The following is a 21,789-nucleotide window of genomic DNA, read 5'->3' as shown; positions in this document are numbered from 1 at the left end:
TTTTTTTTTTTGTGAACGGTGGTATGAATTTTTTCCGTATAATTTTCCACTTCCATTTGCATCATATTTTCAAACTTCTTAAATTTTTAGAGAAATTCTGGGTATGCAGTTTGGAGTCCATTCAGCTTTAGTTTGCATTTTCTTTCCATATATGAACGCCCGATTTTTTTATATGGGAGAAAATTTAAAAACCGCCAGCAAACACAAAAAAAAAAAATTCTCAAAGCTCAGAGCGATTTTTGAGCGACTTCAAACGTGCACAAAATTCAGTGCGCTATAAAACTGCATTCTCCAAGTTTTTTTTAGATCTGATTAAAATTTTTGAAGCTTCTTTAAAAAAAATTTTCGAATTTTTGTATATTTATGTAGTTTGAGTTTTTGAGTTACATAATTTTTGTTGTAGTAGGAGCTATATTTTTTTTTTATAAAAAAAAGACTTTGTTTAAACTTGGCCCACCACTGTACTTATATATTCTTTTAAAGTTTGTAGGGCAATGCGTATAAAACTTGAAAAGACAGAGCCTTGATATTTTTCGCTTATTCAGTCTGATGCGGTGCGTTTTTCTCAAATCTCAATTTCGGAATATGGTTGATATTCAATATAATAGATTAGCAGGTTTAGCCAAACGGCTAAGATGAAAAACAAAATTGTGCAAGAAAGTTCGGTTACCGCGTCACCGGATACCCGGAAGCCGAATTCTGCCAGCTCATTTCACACGTATTCACACACTCGTCCAATCAGTCGTTATTCAGGCGGCATCGAAGTGTCATTGGTTGAGTTTTTTCGTGTATCACCAACACAATTTTAGTTTTTTTGTAAGCACATCGTAAGTGACGTCAGCCAATCTGCTGATTCTGTCAAATTTGCTCAGACCTCTAAAAATTTTTCACTATGTCCACATTACTTGTCCAATCAATCCTGGTTCAGAAGGTAACGAAGCAACATGACTTTTTTCTTATATCGCCAACACAATCTCAGTTTTTCCCGAAACAAAACGCTGTCATTACCCCGGTGACGTCGGTTAATCAGCTGATTCTTTCAAATTCGCCGAGAGCCGGTTAAGGTCTGATCTTAGCAACACCTTCTGAATTATTTTCATCTTACGTTGATATGATTTTCTAAAAATAAAGAAGCTAGTTTGTGGAAATTTCACTAGCAACCAAGAATTGTTTTATGCGTCGCTACTAATTCTATTCCTTTCGTTTACTTTAACTGGGCAAATTATGCCAAAACAATACCTTTTTGTTAATAATTATGTCAAGAAATCAATTTCGTTTACGTTTTCTTCTTAGCTCGGGTTATAAATACCGAATAATATAAATTTGTTCTTAAATACCAGATACATTTATTTATTTATTGAAGTGAAACTTCTTTAGGCGCGTCGGGGGCCCCAAGGCAGATTGAAAATAGGCGAGTGAAACGGTAAGTTCGGAGCGTTACCGAAATCCGTCAAATGGGCGGGGCCAAGGAGCAGCTGCTCCTTCCCACTCTCGCCTATTCGCTCTCTCTGTCGCTCTCTCGCATCGCAAGCGCTAACGTTTCAAATTCACAATTTAAATATGATTTTATTGACTGAAGGAAAGAGTTTACATCTTATTGGAGATTGTATGCGCTAAAAAGAGAAAACGATATTGGTTAAGGGCTGACTGATTAAAATGTAATAGATCTGTAGGGTGCTAAAGAGATTTAATTTTTTAGTTGGTAAATTCACAGGGTGCGTATATAAACAAAAAACTTTAAATTAAAAGCGTAAGTAATAGCATACAAAAATTAAATCACGAACAAATGCAGAATAGTGACGCTTCAGCCCGGAAAATAATAAAAAATATGAAAACCTGAATTTAACACGAGAGAGGGGGGAGAGATCTAAACCGGGGCTCCCATGCATGGAACAACCAACTTAAAAGTTTCACTTCTACCGTGCGTGAGTCTGACAGACCCTAGATTTTTTATTAAAAAGAGTAATAATTATAAATATTTATTCCACTTAAAAGGTAAGAACAAAAGGAACAAGCACTGGCTACTAAGGCCTTCGGCTATATCAAGAAATTAAATTTATATATAAATTTATTATTATTTATTTTATTATAAATTTATCATGAATCATTCTGACACCGCCAATTCAAAGTTATTCTGAGTTGTGACAGAGTAAGGGTCTCAATTTTAAACCTTTCAAATCTTATACTTTAATAAACTCAAATAATTTAAAATTTCAACAAAAAATTGCATTATTAAAATATTTGAGAAAATATGCTCTTTTTAGCTACGAGACCTGTCAGCTGTCAGTTGTCACCTGTCATCTGTGCATTTCTATTCTAGAATGCTCCTAGAAACGTGCTGCAAATAATTTTACTGCTTATTGCTGCGGAAGCATAAAAGCTTCCTTTACTACTAGAAAATGATATTCAAGTTGACAAATAACTTCCACAAATTAAAATAAGAATTTTTCAAAAACAAATTACTTGTCAAGCGCTAAAATAATATTTATTTACTAGTCAAGGAAGTAAGTTTGTGTGTGTGTGTGCGCGAATATGTGTTGGTATTGCTCGCCAGTATTTGCAGAGCTTTTGTCTTCTTGCATTTCATTTTCGCTACACTAACAATTCACCAGAGACAGCTATTTGACAGAAATAAATATTTAAGTTGACAGTGAAATTGCGAAAGCGAAACTTACTAACTTGTTGCGACTTTAAGCATCAGTTAAGTGGTATGGCGCCCAAAAGTATGCACAAATCAAAAGTATGCGACTTTCGCTATGTTGCTACTTTTTGTTCTTAGTTCTTGAGGAGCAACAAGTTTAAAAGCATAACAGCAGGCGCACAGCATAATTGAAGTTATTTAATATACAATTTGCAAGTATATTTACCGGAAGTTTCTAGTTCTACTACTTTTCGTTGTGGGAGTTAGTTTGAGCTGCGGGGTGTTATTTTTTTAAGTGAAATGTGAGAGAGCGCGGCAAGTCTTAAGTTGAAATAGCTGTACTTTGTTTACATACTTCTAAGAGTTTATCTAAACAAGTAGAAATATGTGCGCGTATGCGCCTAAAAATAGACCTGCAAAGTTTCAAAGCTTTGGCTCAGCGGCAGAGGTGCCTACGAACAACGAGCACCAACTGCTTCTGTGCGCCTACACGCCTAAACGCCTCTTTGCTAAAGAAAATTTAATGAGTTTTGGAAATAATTTATGTGTGACGTTAGGCGTAAGTAAATTACTAAAATGCTAACAAGTTACAAAATAACAAAAAAACGGCGAAAAGCAATTTTTTCCTCTGAAATATTTAGGAAAATTGATGAAGTTAGCCTACACTGTGACGTCAACGCAGTTCACAGTAACGACAAATAGATTTATCACATGACGGTCTTATCATGCTAACAATTCAATGACGTTGTCGCCGAACTGTTGACATTTGTACTTGTATGGGGTGAGGCGTTGGTGCGGGTCACTTTGTGGTTGGCTCATTTCATCCCACACACAAATTCCCTTTTCGTGCATTCCTGCTGTTTCTGTAATTTCTGTGAATTTACTGTTTCTTGTTTTTTTTTTTGTTCTTATCGATGTCGACGCTCTCCCACTGTCTCCCACTTTCCCCTTCCTGAGTAATGCATTTCTTTGCGTACGTAGGATTCTAATGGCCTTTGCTGTAAATGGAAGTGGACGTTAAATGTATTTGCTATATAGGTACGCACACATACATAAATTTGACATATAATGCAGAGGTGTTAAATAATTGCTACCAGAGTCGTTATTTAACTATTAATGGCTGGTGGTGTCACTGAATCGAGGCGTAGGTGTTGAATTGTGTCTGTTCGCATATGTAGTGTTTTTCACATTTTTCCCCCATATAGTTTTAAAGCAATTATCATTCGCACGAGCACGCGGAGTTATGTGTACGCTCTGTCACGAAAGTTCTGCAGTTAAGAGAAAATTTGTACCAGTTTTGCAAAGAGAAAAACAAAAACAATTCACTCGTTTTGAATTTTTTTGAGCTTGGGAGAGATGAACCGGCGCTATGGTATAGGTTTTTTTTAATTACCACGAGCTACATTTCGATCTCTCTGAGGTGGTGAAATAGGCCTGATGCCAGATCCTCACGAATCATTCAGAGATGATCTCATGGGACAAATTTTCGTCATTGGACGGTTTTTCAAAAACCATTTAGAGCTACCAATATCCCTTTTTGAATACAATGAGTTGAAATAAAACTCTCCTTTTTAGTCATGCAGAGCTGATGGCATAAGTCTCTCTCTTTTTAGGTATTCAGAGATAAGTTGATGACGTAAATGCCTTTATATTTTCCACCCTCTTCTTTTTAGCCATTCAGAGCTGAAACCATAGGGGTTTCCTTTTCTAATTATATTTAACTAATAAGAGAGATAATTTCATCAGCTAAATGTCCGTAAAGTACACAGATTTACGGAGTTAACTGGGTTTGAATGCGGTATTTTGATGAGTAGAGGGTTCTAGAGGCTTTCTGTTCGAAGTTCAAACCTCCGTTTTGGCCTATTCTCTTTTTATATATTCCAGAAAGTCACGATACCAGAAGGAAGCGTATGCATATTTATTGTCTTTCCACATTCTTACCCATTGCGAAAGCGGTTTTTACTCATTTATATAATGAATATACATATATAATGATTAATATATTCAAGACATTTTTTCTGAAAACGTAGGATTACAAATACTTAACTCGATCCCCTGTAAGAAGAGAGAAGAGATTGATGAATAGTATTCAAAACTTCATTAGCGGCGAGTCTGTGCATCTGATTTCTATATACCTTGTACCAGGTCATAGTAATAAATAATAAGTGATAGTAGATAGATAATGGATCTCCGGACATGGTTTCCTATGGTTCCGCTAGGGAGCGTAACCCTTTTTGCGGTTTCGTTGATAGTATAGGGTTTAAGATTCGGACTTAATCAGCCTACCTTTCCGATTCCTGTGCTGAGGTGTCGGCTAAAGCCTCAAGATTTGCTGCCAAAGCTGCTCATTTGCCTGCAGTAGATGTTATGCTGCGGTAGTCGAATATTATTCGAATGGACCGCGACTGGTAGTCGCGGCAAGCTTATGACGAATTTCATATTTATAAACAAACAAAAAAAACTCTCTATAAAATTATAATGAAAAAAAAAAAAATCATTCCAACAATATTTCTGTTTCGTATTACCCTTTTAAGTTCTCAAGCTCGTAAAAAACGCTCGCCATTCGGGTATTTTTTGTCCCGTTCGCGAAGAATAAGATCAGTCACTCCTCTCATCAGTACATTTAGGCAGTTTTGCCACTATCACATAATATAAAATTACAGCTCTTCGAACAACTACCTAAAATAATAATAAAAATAAGAATAAAAATGTTTGCCTTGTAAATTTTGCAGTTTAATCTATATTTACAGAACTATAACATTTGTTTTTTGTGTTGTCCAGTGTAAAAATACTACTAGAATGTTTCAGAATTTTTTTTAATTTTTTGTATAAATATAATTCTAATATTTTTTATATGTCTTTTTATATATATGTTCTTATATACATATATTTTTTTTATATATTTTTTTGTATTTAAAAATTTTTTTTAATATTATTTTTTCCTTTATTTTTGTTTTTTTATTTTGTTATTTTTTATTTTTATACTATTTTTTTATTACTTTTTTATTTTCTTTTTTTGTTATTTGTTTATTATTTTTGTTTTTGTTTATTTTTTTCTTTATTTTTATTTTTTAAAGGTTTTTTTTAATTTTTTTAATATTTTTTATTTTATTTTGTGATTTTTTTAGACTTTTGTATTTATTTATTATTATTTTTTTTATATATAATTTTTTTTTTCTTTTGAAAGGACAACTCTTTGTACACACTTTTCATAAATTTCGGACCAAAACAAAGCACCGTCGCACAAAAATTGTCACGTTGACCAAATGTGCGACCTGCTGCATTCATTATTTTTCTAATATCCATATAAATTTCTCTACTTTTTTATGGTTTAAAAAATTTTTTTAATTCCATTTTTTTCTTGGTTTTTTTTTTAATTTTGTTGTTTTTTTATTTTTTTTTTTCTTATTTTTTTATTATTATTTTTTTGTTTTAATTTTTTTAGATTTTATATTTTTGTTTTTGATTTTTTTTATATATAAATGTTTTTTTTTGAAAGAAGGACAGCCGTTTGTACACACTCTTCATGAATTTCGGTTCCTGCATTCATAATTTTTCTAATATAACAATAATTTTGGCTTTTTTATTTAATTTTTAATTTTTTTTTGTTTTTTAGCCTTTTTTTATTAAAAAAATTTTTTTTTTTGTGATTTTTTTTTAGACTTTTTAAATTTTTTTATTATTTGTTTTTTTTTAGATTTTTTTTTATTTTTTATTTTTTGTCTTTTTATTTGTTTTATTTTTTTTTATATATAAATTATTTTTTTTTTTGTTTTTTGAAGAAAGGTCAGCTCCTTGTATACACTCTTCATGAATTTCGGTCCACGACAAAGCACTGTCGCATAAAAATTGTCACGTTGACCAAATGTGCGACCTCCTACATTCATCATTTTTCTAATATCCATATAAATTGCTCTACTTAATAGTTATACTAGGCTCAAAAGACCTTTAGATCGAAGTGCAAAGCTCCAATTATTCTAACAGTGCTTCTCGAAGAGTAGCAAATAACAATTAAATTGAAGTACTATATTAGATTTATCAAGTTTATTAAAAAAACACAAAAAATTGCCTCCTTTCTCACGCTCGTTACAGAAATTTTTAGATCTCATATTAAATTTTATGAGCTCGGTACCGTCACTTATGTGACAGAATATAATTTTGATACAGTACATTGCAATGCTGCCTCTAACATAATAATTCTTCTGTTTTCGCTTTTCACTTTTTACTTTTAACTATTCATTTTTTTAATGACACCCTTGCGTAATAAATGCTGCAAGAATGCATTCCATTTTTATCCTTTCACTTTTCCACACACTTTTCCATTACTGCCTTTAAACCGTTCTCATTTTTCCATCTACCTTTTTCAATCCTCATAGGCCCCCTTTTTAGTATTGCAAGTCATATCGTTGTAAATCCACCTCACGCTCGCCCACCTGCTGATTTATTGTGATATGGCTAGCAGCTCGTTCGCGGAAGAGTTACTTTGGCAATTTGTTATGGGTCCTTGGTGATTGCTCTTGCGCACATACTCGTATTTTCGCACTCGAAGTTTCGCGTTGGTTTGTAGTCGCTTGTATAGTTGATCCCTTGAATGTTTAGCGGAATTGTTTGCGTTTAATCTTCGTCAAAGTAGTTTTATATGCCAGCGGCGATGCTATGTGAGCGCAGAAATTCTGGTGAAGGCCATACCAAATTTAGTTTTCACTGATTTTATACAACTTTCTGCATACTTTTGGTTTTTATCGCCTGAATTATTCACTTAACTAATTTGACACAATTTTCTTTACTTTCAGGTAGTCCATTGTGCTTCTTATACACAGCCAGCCACAGCATTGCGGAAATGGTAAGTTGAATAGGCGGGATTATCATTGATTTATAACTTTTTTTTATATACCTCGAACTTATGAAAGCCGCCAGTGGGGGTTTAACAAATTCTTAAAATCAAAAGAAATTTTGGTAAACAAATTTTTAATATTTTTTTTTTCTTCATTTAATTTCTCTGTGGAGTAGTGAGCTTATAAGTATAATTGTATAAGTATAACTGCGTCACTGTCAACTGTGAGAAATTGCCTAAACAATTTTTTTTAATGACTATTTTGAGTTCAGCAGCATGTAAAATAAGCCAATCTGTGCCCTAATGCGTATTGAGCTCTGACGCTCCAAAAAGTAATCATATTCAACTCGTTAGCTTTACGGTTTAAGCTGCTTGGTCGTACTGTCATGCGAAGCTACTGAAGTCAATGCCAACTCTTGCGATAATGAGGATAATCACTCATAACCGCAACTCGTACAAACCACCAGTCAGGGGGAGCCAGCGAAGAGTTTGTAAGAGCAAAACCTGCATATAAATTCCTTAACTGGCCTATTGGGAGTCATTGACGGATGTTGAGGAACGAAAAATTGGCTCACGGTGCCACTAATTTACTACTTATTTATTTATTTTTGATTAAATGTTTTGATTCCAGCGGCTGAGAGCTCTGACCGGCTTAGATAAGAACTCAGTTGCTGCTTAGCGTTGCTTGTTTAAATGTTCTCACTTGCCTTTTAGAAGGCTAATTCGGTCAACGAATGTTTTCAAAACGTCACTCGTGCATTCAGCTCGACGTGGAATGTTGGATGGTTAAAAGCTCATCTAGTTTTTCCTGTAAATTTAAATAAATTTTATTTACAATACTCGTAATAATAAATTTTCTATTTAATTGTAAATAAATTTTATTGAAAAATAATCTCAGATGATAGAAGAATTTAAGTTCGAAGGGTCTGCGTAAAAATGCAAAAAATCTCCAGCAAATGTAAAGTGGAATCTATGCGGTCACAATTTGACAGAGTTATGTTCCTTCCGAAAACAAAAAAAAAAATTTATTAATTTTATGTATTTCAATTTTATTTTTATTGTTTTCTTTACTTTTTTTATTATTGTTTTTTTTTATTATTTTATTTTTATTTTTTTTTATATTAGATTGTTTTTTAAGCTTTTTCCACTCTTTACAAATAATATTTGATGGAGCGTGATTACCTTAAATATTGATCAATATGCGACTCGTTTCAGCTGCAATTTTCTTTGAAAGGTGATAATGAAGCTTGACTTCCCGCAAATACTGTTTTTTCGGGACAAACGTAGGCGATAGAGTCCTCACATATACACCTTCAAATCGCCAGTTTATTACTAAAGCGAACACCAAAATAGTACCAGCAGCGACACCTCTTTTACGAGGAGGAAAACTTATTCCCATACCAAATATATATTTTTGCATAGTTTTGTTTAAATTTTTTTTAAATATTTTATTAATTTTTTTTAAATATTTCATAAAATTTTTTTTTGCTTGATTTCATTCGATACAATTTTGAAACATTTTGAAGCTTAAATTCTTCCATTATCTGAGGCTATTTTCTGCAAAGATACTTTTAAACATTTTTTATCTTTAAAAATCACAGTTTCTGGAGGCATTTTCACATCAGCCTAGCTCACAAAAATTGTAATATTTTTCCAAAGTAGTTTATAATTCCGATGGGAAAACGGTTTTGTTCTTTGTGGTGGGCACCCTAATCTACATACACAAAACTTTTTGCCACTGGATTAATCAAGAGCATCAGAGTATAAATCAAACTCACAAATGCCTCCTGTGCAGTCTTCTTACAACAAACTGGTGGCACGCTTTAATGGTAAACTGCTTATCGAAAATCTGGGTTAGCCTGAGATAAGAATTTGGCAAATAAATCATAAATCTTAAAGTTATAAAAGTGCCGCTTCTAAGCCACAGGTGATCCCCGCAAAAGATGAGGCTCGTTTGTTTGTGACTGACATTTCTCAATTTTTGCGAGTAGCATATAAATTAAGAGTCTACAGATTTTCTTAGTAAAAGCTGTGAACTGAGATTACATATTTTGTAATAATGCCGAAAATTGTATATTAAAATTGCATCTGACATTAATAAAGCAATAATATTTTATTATTTTGTATATGTTTTAATATTTCGTAAATTATTTCAACATTTTTCCGCAAATTAGTCAATAATTGGCCATCCACATCGACAAGTATGAAATCAATTAGTGTCAGCTTTGGATCATTACAACGAAAAAATGCCTTGCAATTAAGAGGAGACATAAAAAGAGCAGACCAATCAAAAAAGTATGCTATACGCAAGGTCACAAATGCAATTGGCTACCTATGCGATCTAAATAACATTTATGTAATAAGATTTTCGCTCTACTAAGCACAGGTTTTCCCCAACAGCCAATTAGCAGTAACAGAGAGAGCAACAGCAGCAGCAGCAGCGGCAGCAGCGGCAACAGTTACAAAACTCATATTGCGCTCTAAGCACATTTTCAGCTTAAGATTTTGAGTAGTTAAGTTGCTGACGCGGTGACCCTTGATGTTGTTGTGCATGTTAGTTGTTGTACCTACATCTTTACACAAGCAAACTGCGTTAACTGGAGCACGTTTTACAGCTCAACACCAGCTTACCAACCGACCAACCCAACCGCAGCCAACTAGCCATGGTTTGATGATTGGTTGGTCGGCTGAAGACTGAATTATGTTGACCTTGACAAGTGAGGCGTTAATTAATTTCACCACTTAGGGCGGTTATGTTGCGATGGTGCAATATAGGGGCACCATGGAAAACGTCAGGTATCTGAGAGTGTAAAATGAACTGATTCTGATTTCGAAGTAGTGTAGGAAAACGTGCGTAGGATATACTCTTATGCAGAAATTAAATAAATAATTCCAAATGAGAGACACGAGAGATGATGAGATGACGTTAATTGTTGGTAGCCGCTACTAGCACACACAAATCTTTTTTTACTTATACTTGCACTTTCTCCATTTGATGCCAACTTTTACGATTTGTAATTAGCTGTGGATTTAGATGGATTCAAATTAAAATTTTGCGTGTGCAAGCGATTACTGCCAACAGAAATTGAAGTGAATTAAGTAGCGCGTCAGCATCAAAGTCAGCACTTATGGGATAATGGAGCGCACGTGACCTTCTCAGCTCAGCACATAGAAGCGGTGCAATTAGTATTTTTAATTTATTTCCATTTATTTTATTGTTTCATTAGAAGAAGGGATGTGAAGGAATGTGTTAATGGGAATTCCAGTAAAAATTATTGGTTTAAAGTATTACTATATACTACTGTACGTGCAGTTTAGTGTTGTTATAATGGTGCTTAGAAAATTACAATAGAAAATTAATGTGGTGTTCCTCCTATTTGTAGTGTGCATCTTGATGTTGTTCCTACAGTTTTGAGCCGACTCCGAACGGCAAATGGTTTTTTATGAGGAGTTTTTTCATGGCAGAATTACACTCGAAGGCTTGTCATTACCTGCTTAGGGGCGACCGCTATTAGAAAACTTTTTTCATTTTGCTGTTGCATGCACGGATATTCGAACCTACGCACTCTCGAATGGTAGTCACCCAGCAACCCATTCGGTTACGGCGGCCGAGCGAAATGAGTTGCAGGAAGACAATTATTTCAAAGGTGCCGCAGTTATTTTGAAATTTGTTTGACCTTCATTATTTTATTCACTTTCCTTAATTTTTTTTTGTTGTTTTTAATTTTTTTATAAAAATGTTTTTTTTTTTTTTAATTTTTTTGTAAAATTTTTTTTTATCACTTTTTTATAAAAATGTTTTTTTATCACTTTTTTATAAAAATGTTTTTTTTTTTAATTTTTTTATAAAATTGTTTTTTTTTATTTTTTTATAAAATTGTTTTTTTTTTTTATTTTTTTATAAAAATGTTTTTTTTTTTTAATTTTTTTATAAAAATGTTTTTGTATTATTTTTTTATAAAAATGTTTTTTGTTTTTAATTTGTTTATAAAATAGTTTTTTTTTGTTTAGTTTTTTATAAAAATGTTTTTTTTTTTTTAATTTGTTTATAAAAATATTCTTTTTTTAATTTTTTTATAAAAAAAGTTTTTTTCTAATTTTTTTTTAAATTGTTTTTTTTTTTTTTTTCATAAAAATGTTTTTTTTTTATTTTTTTATTAAATTTTTTTGTATTTTTTTATAAAATGTTCTTTTTTTTAATTCTTTTATAAAAATGTTTTTTGTTTTTTGTACTACAGTAAACACCATATAAATTGAAGTTTCAAACTATGTGCAAAATTTTAAAAATTCAAGAAAATTTGTTAAAAATTTCTAACTTTTTATTCAGAATTTTATGATAAATTGGGGGTATGCAGTTTTTCAGCCCACTTTTTTATAAAAATGTTTTTTTTTTTTATTTTTTTATAAAATTTTTTTTTTTAATTTTTTTATAAAATTGTTTTTTTTTTATTTTTTTATAAAAATGTTTTTTTTTTTTAATTTTTTTATAAAAATGTTTTTGTATTATTTTTTTATAAAAATGTTTTTTGTTTTTAATTTGTTTATAAAATAGTTTTTTTTGTTTAGTTTTTTATAAAAATGTTTTTTTTTTTTTAATTTGTTTATAAAAATGTTCTTTTTTTTAATTTTTTTATAAAAAATGTTTTTTTTCTAATTTTTTTTTTAATTTTTTTTTTTTATTTTTTTATAAAAATGTTTTTTTTTATTTTTTTATTAAATTTTTTTTTGTATTTTTTTATAAAATGTTCTTTTTTTTAATTCTTTTATAAAAATGTTTTTTGTTTTTTGTACTACAGTAAACACCATATAAATTGAAGTTTCAAACTATGTGCAAAATTTTAAAAATTCAAGAAAATTTGTTAAAAATTTCTAACTTTTTATTCAGAATTTTATGATAAATTGGGGGTATGCAGTTTTTCAGCCCTTAAAATTTCCCCTTTTACCAATTTCAAGTGATTCGAGTTGAGTTTTGGTAATTAAATTTGTTAATTGTGTTAGCATTTTTTTATGCTTACTTTTGTATGAAGAAAAGCACAAGACCGCCAGCAAAAAAAACAAAAATTATGAAAAATCAACGCGACTTTTAAGCCACATCAAACGTGCACTTTGTTGGACCAAACCAAAATTCAGTGGGCTGTAAAACTATACTCTAAATTTTTCTAAAAATTTTGTTTAAAAAAATTTTTAATTTAGATGAATTTTTTTTAAATTTTCTTTTCTTAATTAAGTTTTCTTTAAAAAATTATTAAAACAAAAACATAAATAAATAGTCAAATCCTCACAATATTTGGGCTGATCTTATTGTGAAAACAGGTGTATGTTCGACCTGTTACTTGATATGGCTTACAACGATACAAAGATTTTAACGAGGGGGACTATAGGCGATTTATATAAATATTCATATGAGCTTTTTCATATCAGGAATATCCTCGAAGGTCTGTCAATGCCTGCCAAGAGGCGAACGCTATTAGAAAAAACCCTTAATTTTGGTTTTCATATCGTAAAAAGTTTTCAGTCCGCCCTCAGCAACAATGAAATTTTTTTCCTTAGTAGACTAAGGTTGCTTATTTGTTTCTTTATCGTAAAAATAGCTCTCTACTCGAATTAATTTATACTATAACCGAAATTTTCTGAGCTCACTAGGCTGTCAACTTTGTTATTTGCATTTGCAAAGCTCTTAAGTAGGTCCTAAATATGTTCATTGCCTAAGTAAAATGCCAAACAGAAATAGCAAAATTCTAAGAATTTTCTATTTATCGTAAAATCTTATCGTTGGCAATAAAACTTAAATGATATTTCGTTAAATCAATACAAAAGTGAAGTACCATTGCCATTTCCTATCTCACATGCTATCGGTTGTGTGTGCGAAGAGGTGAGGTTTTCGCCTGGGTAGGTTGGTTTGCATTGATATTTTTTGGGTACTTTTGAATTTATCATATGATAATCACTAAAATAATAATCACTAGCACTTTTGGGGAATTGAGAGCCATTAATTGAGTTCGACCTCTTCTTTAATATATAAAAACTCTTGAGTTCTACCCGCTACTGCTCTAGTAAATGTCAGTTGCCCGACGTATTCTGTTTTCACTAGCTCTGAACTAGTAAGATATTATTTATCTTTATTAAGTGTTTTATTCTATTTTTATTTCTTTTTGTTTTTGCGCTTTTTAGTACGAGTAATTTGTATGCATATAAAAAACTGGGTATAGACTTCTGACTCTGCGTCAAACTATAACGCCGCACTAAACTATCTTTTAACAATTCCAAGAGATGCTGGTAAATTAGTACGAGGACCGTTTGAAATTTCCCTCCTTTTAGGCTTATACACTACCACTAGGCTTCAGCGTTCTAGTTCTCTTCTTCCCTTTCGAATAATAGAGTCATAATCCAGCCAAACTGGGAAACAAATATAAGTCCGGGAGATCAGCGTGAGCCAAGTCTAGAGAATTGAGGGGATGTGAAACGAGTTGGAACCCTATTTCCCTTAATTTTGCGACCATAACTGCTGAGGCATGAGTTGTTGTGATGGAAAAGGATTGTTTTGAAAATCACCTACTTCGACTTCCTCGATTCAAACGAATGTTAAACACAAAGAGATGCTACAAAATGAACATAACCTCGATACGCGGCAGTATTGCTATCTCGCTGACACAGCACGAATTTTTCGAACGACCCTCGTATGCATTGTGGTAACTATGTCCTCCAGTGAAACATGTTGCAAATTTCCCAGGTCTTCAAAGTATTTACTCGTCAAGATATTTGGCACGCCTTCTTTGAAGTGCAGGTCATTCACAGAGGAGGAGTTGTACCGACTCAATTTCTTCTGCATCTCCACACCTCTTGCAGAAGTCATTGTGAGGTACAGCCATTCACTGGCTAGAGTGCCAATAGTGCAGTGACGCGCTATAACATCTGTGAGGATGCGGGTAGTTGATCCAATCGGACATTTTGTCCTTTTAAGATTCAGTTTTGGTCGGAGCGCTTGGGATACCCTATAGTTAGGGGTCAGAGACCAACTTCTATTGGTTTCCGCGATTACGCTCAAGTCAATCGCAGTGTATAACTCGTTCAGAGGAATGCTTATGTCCTCTACCATTCGCTGAAGGTCTAGCTCAAAGCCTTTCCTTGCACACTATTCACTCTACTCCAGAGTGGCAGGGGCTCCAACTAAGTGTGGTGTTGTGTTGTTAGATGATCAACTGGGATTGATAAAAAGGAAATATTCATAACTTGTAACATCGATAAGCCTAAGGCTAACTGGAAGCACCTTCTTTGCTCACCATTTTGCACATATCATTTAAAGGACTTCGTGCTACTTTTTTTCTTTCGCTGAGAGATATCCAGAGAATCAAAAATGTATTAAAGGTACCGAAATGACGCATCATTCGTAGAATCTGAAACGCATGTTTGCTCACAATCTCCTGACAGTGTCCTGGATCAGTTCATTTCTAAATGAGATTATTCTTGAGCGGCCTTCCTAACCTTAGCTAGCCTTTTCTAGCCCTACCCTCATACTGTTTGGAATATTTTCTTCAACTACATTAAATTTTAGGTGCCAAATTGCATTAGTACACCAAGGCTAAACTACATTTATATACCTAAATTGTTATGCATTGTTGCTGTGCAAGGCTCATAAGCTCTTCGCATGGAATTGTCTTAACTTTATTGGCTTTACAGAAAATGTTATGTTCACAGTGATGCATACCAAGATACTCGTACTTTCGGAGACAGCCAATTTGGAGCTATACAAACAAAAGAGAGATTAGTGATTAAATTTTGTACGATTGGAAATTTTGGACAGACAATTTGTTTCCCCTCAATTTTCCCATAAGTATTTGTTCTCTGTAATTAACGAAGTGTATACTCATTTTTTTTTTTAATTCGGCTCTGTTGTCAGCACAATTCAAAAAAAAAACAAAAAAACAAAACAAAAAAAAAAAAATTATTGTCGTCTGATTTTTATACTTAAGTTTTTATTAAATTTTTTTCTTTATATTATAATTTTTTTGTACAATTTTTTATTTTTTTTTATATAATTTTTAATTTTTTTAGTGTTCTTTTATAAAATTTTTTATTTTTTTATATTCTTTATTGTCTTTTATTTTTTTTTTATAAAATTTTTTTTTTTTTTTTTTATTTTTATTGTTTCTTATTTTTTTTATAAATTTTTTTTATTTTTTTATATTTTTTATTGTTTTTTATTTTTTATAAATTTTTTTATTTTTTATATTTTTTATTTTTTATTTTTTTTTATACAATTTTTTATTTTTTTATATATATTATTGTTTTTTATTTTTTTTATACAATTTTATATTTTTTTATAAATTTTTTTATATTCTTATATTTTTTATTGTTTTTTATTTTTTTTTTATGTATATAGTTTTTTTTCTAAGCTTAAATACCAATAAAATTGTTAAACAAACAAAATGAAACACAACGCTAGCAACGGAGACTTTCAGGTTTAGTATCCTCTGTATGATGAAAATGCTTTAACATATTTCTGAAATTTAGCAGAGCTGTTAACTTCTGGGGGAGGGGCAGCTCTGGTAGTCATATGTTGTCAGCACATCTTAAATGTAGAATAAAATCGACTGGTTCTGTAAACTCTGTAGCGGTAGACATACTTCAAATATATTTCTAAAACTTAGCAGAGCTGTTATCTCTTGGGCACGGGCACGGGTAGTCATCTGTTGCCAGCATTTAACAGAGCTCTGAATACTGTAGTTATGATGTGGTTGGTAATAGGCTTTTATGAAGTGTCGCTTGAGGCCATAGCGCCAATCTCGACTGCTTTTATGTTTATTATTTTTTTTTCTTAAAAATACTAAAAATAAAGTGCTATTTATTTTTAACTCATTTTAAGCCGCCTTTATTCATAGCAGCGTTTTAATTATAACAACACTAATTTAACACATCGAATATCTCATCCTGCCCTTTGAAATTTCAGCACTGCGCCTACACAGATTTTTCGGCATATTTTCACTCTTCACAAAAACTTCTTCCTACTTCATATATCTTCCAGCCAAAATTGGCCTACGCTCAGCCAGTTTGCCACATGCCGTTCACGCTGGTCAAATTTATTCGCCGAATTTTCATGGCATGGAAAAAACCGAAAAACATTTATATTCCCAGAACTCGATGCTTACAAAAATCTTTCCGACCATGTCGATGTACCAGCGAGGCGTAACCAAATTAATAATACTCGCTGGCTGGCGGCACATGTGGAATTTCGATTTATTTTGTTTTTGTTTTGCGTACGCGCAAAAAGATTTTCCAGCGCGTGCAACTGCAGCTGTAAGGATTGCTTTCCGAGTAACTAGAAATACGTACGAGGAGTAAATGTAAATTATAATAAGCATTAAATGCCATGGCATCTGAAAAGATTCAGCAAAAATGTACATTTTATTTCTCATAAAGCCTTTATACCAATAATTGTATAATTTTACTTTGCCTTGTTTTCCATTCAGAAATGGCTAATTTGTTTGAAAAATTTCAAATTGAAAAAATTTAATTTTTCTTTCACAATTTTCTTATTGCTTGTGTGCGCGTAAGATGGATTAATTCCACTCAACTGTAATGGTGGCGCGCTTTTTTTGTGCGCTTTTTTCACATTTCAATGATTTTGAGTGCCTTTCTGTTAAAAACTTGCAGCTTCCTCGTTTTTTGTTTTTATTGGTATTTACATTTTTATTTTCATCACTTATTCATTGTCGCGCTCTTCATATGCTCGTGCAGTTTTAATAAATGTCGCCTCACGCTGCCACTTAGTGCCACTCTACAAACAGGCAACAGATTTCTGCCATAATATCCGCATCATTCGCATCTTCATTATTATGAAAGCATAGGAGTGTGCGTGTGAGTGTGTGTATGTGGACAAGTCGTATATTTAAGTGGGGTTTTTGCTTTGCTGACCGCCTGCCACAAAGTTTTGTTTTTTATTACTGCGCCACGGAACTATATTGTCAGCACAAATAAGTGTCAACATGTGTTGCACTCATATGAAATAAAAGGTGTTCTATTGAGATTGCAAAATTTTGAATTTAATGCAATTTTTTTATATTCTTTTTGTGTCTTTGCTTTTGGTTTTGTTTTTGGAGATTCATCACTAAACTGGTGAGGTCGGTGTAAATATGCCTTGCAGATGATTAATATTTTGCGCTTCCGCCATGTGAATTGGTCAACCAAATCAAGATCGATATACTTCTTTCTTTGGCTTTTCTCGAAAGGAAATTTGTATAAATCCAAAATCCTAAAATCCAAAAATAATTTTTGAGCCAGAATAAAATTTGATGCTTTTTTAATAAAATTGCGCTTGTATGTAGTCGAAAATCGTCATTGAAACTTTCGTCAAAGCAAATGCACTTCCCTATAAGATAAAGACGCATCTCATGTATGTAGTCTCCAGGCTGCAAGGTTGCCCCATCAAAAAGCGGGACACAGATCACAAATTGCCTGTACAGCTTAATTAGTCTGTCCCCTTATATCCACCAACTCTCTTCCATGCAAGGAATAACTGACTTGGTGAGTGCTTCAAATCCAGGAATAATAGAATACAGGATTCTATCTATCAGACAGGCGTGCATTCACACTGATGCAATTGCGTGAGAGAAAATGTCAACATGAATGCTAGAAAAATAAGAAATTACACAAAAAACACACGAATAAATTGCACAAGTTCACGTCACCCACACAGAGATTCTGCCCAATTCGCTGAGCGCAAAGTAGGAGTACCGCGATCGGTGCCACTTTATTATTCTCTCCATCGTGGGCGCCATCCAATCCATCCGATTGATTTCAAGGATTGGCCATCCGAAATAAAATTGCGAGAGTAACTTCGGCTGCAGTGTCAATAGGGGGACTCGACAACAGAACTCTGCCCGCTCAGAATTCTCAGAATGTTAGCGATTTCTCCTGGCCTCTCTCTCTGAGTCGGGTGAGTTACGAATGTTAGCGATTTCTCCTTGCCTCTTTCTCTTTTTCTCTACCCACCTCTCTGAAGTTTTATTCTCTCTATCCTTGAACTCTACTCTCCTAACTTAGATTCCCCTCTGCCAAACTCTGCTGAGCGATTCCACATCAAATGATCCAAATATTTTTAACATTGCCCCGAATTTTTCTAAAGATTGATTTAGTTGTAGGTTTGAATATAAAAAGAAATGAACTGAAAAAATTTTGAAAAATTCTTATAATTTTGAGATTTCTTCAATGTTGAAAATTTTGGTATGGAGTTTTTTCAAGTGAGATTTCTTCAATTCTCTTTACATAAAATTTTTTTTTTAAGTTTTTAGGAAAACATATACGGCTTAAGCGGAGTTATTTGAGAAAAAAGCAATATCATTTTTTTTTAAGTTTAGAAAAAAAAAAGTTTATGGTAATTTAAAAAAACAAAAACGTATGTTCTTAATTTGAGCTCAGTTTATACTCATCAATCTCTGCAGGTTTCATTTTCGAGTTATATTCAAATATGTTTAGCGCATCAGCGCACATACAAACAGCCTTACTAAGTCACCCTCTACAACTACATATCCTCATATGTAATACGCACTTACATTATCACATTTTCTTGCCACTTGTTCAATCTCTTACGCGCCACTGGTTTTCTTACTTTGAGTGCCCGCCTGACTGCATACCGAGTGCTCACCACTTGTCTTTCTGCGTTCACTTTTACGCAGCCTTTTTATTCCCCTTTTTATGCTGGCCTGTTTTGTCTTATATTTCCTCATCTGCTTTTTCTGTACGCAGCTCCTGTTTCTTTACGACTTTGTCACATAATTGAAAGAAATGCTGTCATCGTAATTCATTTTGTATTCATTTCATATGATTTTTTGTTTGCTTTTGTTTTGTGGCATGTTCCATGTGTTTGACACATTTGCGTTACATGCGTGTTTCCATGTACTCGCTTACAGTCTACATAGTCAGTCAAAAATAAATAAAGAGGGCATTTTTGATCTTTTGGACTCTTTGCTTATTTTGTTGGCTAATATTTTAGGCTCTACTAGAGCACTGACGCACTGCTGCAATGGCATTCGTGGACAATGAAAGGGGTGGGGTTTTGATGATCCCAGATTTTGCTTTTTCTTTTGCAATTTTGAGGTTTGTCGTATGGAGAATGCAGATATTTCTTATACTATTCTCGAATGACAAAATGAGGTTAGGTTAGGTTAGCCTGGTTAGCAATAAGCCGCGCATGGACGTTTTGGTCCCTATCGATACCAGATGGATACCGACCTCGATGATTACTGAAAGTAGACATCATGTAGCGCTTTTGACGAATCTAAGCAGTGCTGGGAGATCCGCGAAGTTTGACAAATAAATTGACCTTACTTTTTGCCCACAGTAGTATGTATACATTATTATTTTTATTTATTGTTCTTATTATTTTTATTTATTATTTTAACAAACATTTTATGAATATTGCTTTTTAAGTTAATGATAAAAATGATAAATAGTATAGATAAATCATTTAAAAACCCATCAGTTTTAAAAAATGTTAAGTCGAATTAAGCGGTTTTATCAGAAGTCCACAGAATCCGGGAAAAGGAGTTGAAATGAAGTATTTTGTAGTAAAAGGTTCTTTAATCTTTTTTCATGTACTCGAAATTTCTCGCATGTCAGAGTTCAAGAACCGAGCTTATAAAAATTAGAGATATCCTAAAGCACAAATCAAAACTAATAAAAATAAAATAAGTCATCCCCCATTTTAGTAATTTTGTTACTGCCATTTTCTCGAAATTTGTTGCATGACAGAGTTCAAGAACTCTGCTTAAAAAAATAGAGAAACAAATTAAAAAACAAAAATAAAATATTAAATAAGTCATTCCCAAACACTTTATTGTTTATTTTCTCATTCACTTCAGTTCGCAGAACTTCCATGTTTTATATTTTTTTCATATATTGTATTTTTTTTTTCTATTTTCCATCAATGCCTCCCACTTGACTGCATGCATATGTTACACACATGTCTCGCACTGTCAGTCAATTTCAAATTTCCAAGCCGCACTCCCTTCCTGCGCCGCTGCCTTCACGTACTTTTTTCCAGTTAAGTGCTTCTTACTACGTACACATTTACGCCATTTGCGATTACTGAAACCGATTCGATCTTTTCATTACTTGCTATTGCCGTTTGCCACCAGCCGCCAGCATTTAACTTCAAAGCAGTTCAACAACAAAGCATTCATGCATTTAAAAATCGTTCGATCGTAAAGCTCAATTTCTGCGTAACGTCTTACATTGCATCTTGTTCCCGACCAGCCCATTTTGCTGGAGCTGCTTCTTTGAATTCTTTTTATACGTATGCATATGCACATACACATACACACGTCTCCGTGTGCGTGTGTGTGTGAATGACATTTGAGTAGGTGCTCACATGTCTTTGTCTGCCATCTGTATGGGTGCATCTTTTTCGTGCTCATCTCGTCTCGATTGTTGTTATTATTGTTAATGAAGTGTAACTAACAGCTGGCAACATATGGGTTAATGATGCATCAAAAAAGATGGCGGTGACTATGGAGCATCAATAACTTGATTGCCAATCCACTGCAAGTTCGAAGAGCTGTGATAGCGCTGGATTATTGTTATTTTTTTGGTATTGCAACATTCGGCGGTTTGTATGTTGGTTGTTAAGTGAATATTTTGAAAAAAAAAAAAAATCAGGTTCGATTGCGTTTTGATGTTGATATTTAATGTCCAAAGTGGCAAAAAAGTGCCTTATAAGTTTTTAATTTATTTATTTCTGTACTCCTACTGTTAAAATGCTTTTTCAATATTTCTGTAGTAGTAGAAAATTAAAGGGCTTGAATATTATTTTCTTTTATTTCCAATAAGAATAAATATCCGAGGGATGATTGCGAGTCGAAGAATTTCCAAAAATAACTTTCGAAGTGCAGTGGTGGTCACAGTAATAGCAGGGCGACATATTGCGAAATGTTGACTATTCATTTTTTTTTTGTTTTTTTTTAATTTTGTTTAGTTATTTGTATTTATTATTTTTGAATTCTTTTATTTATATTTTTTATTGGTTTTTGGTTTCTGTTGTATTCCGAAGAAAATTAAAAGGCGTAAATATTTTTTTCTTTTATTTCCAATAAGAATAAATATCCGAAGGATGATTGTGAGTCGAAGAGCAGCTGTGGTTAACAGGGCCACATATTGCGAAATGTTGACTATACATTTAAAAAAAAAAAACAAATAATTGTTCTTATTAAATTTTTTTAGTTATTTTTTTTTTAATTTTTTTTTTATATATTTTTCTTATATATTTGTTTTATATAATATATTTTTTTTTTATATATTTTTTTTTATATATTTTTTTTTT

The 21,789-nt window shown here is 32.4% G+C and overlaps 1 long non-coding RNA gene across 1 annotated transcript in view; it reads left to right on the top strand.

The window, feature by feature from the left end:
- Positions 1-21,789, top strand: part of LOC129248657 (uncharacterized) — an 81,601-nt gene that overhangs the window by 22,194 nt on the left and 37,618 nt on the right. The window contains exon 2 of the long non-coding RNA XR_008582634.1: positions 7,435-7,484. This is a non-coding gene — a long non-coding RNA (uncharacterized LOC129248657). The remainder of the gene's footprint in view (positions 1-7,434; positions 7,485-21,789) is intronic.

Source organism: Anastrepha obliqua, chromosome 5, assembly GCF_027943255.1.
Source record: "Anastrepha obliqua isolate idAnaObli1 chromosome 5, idAnaObli1_1.0, whole genome shotgun sequence".
In the NCBI taxonomy this organism is placed as follows: domain Eukaryota; kingdom Metazoa; phylum Arthropoda; class Insecta; order Diptera; family Tephritidae; genus Anastrepha; species Anastrepha obliqua.
This window is presented reverse-complemented; position numbering and strand designations above follow the sequence as displayed.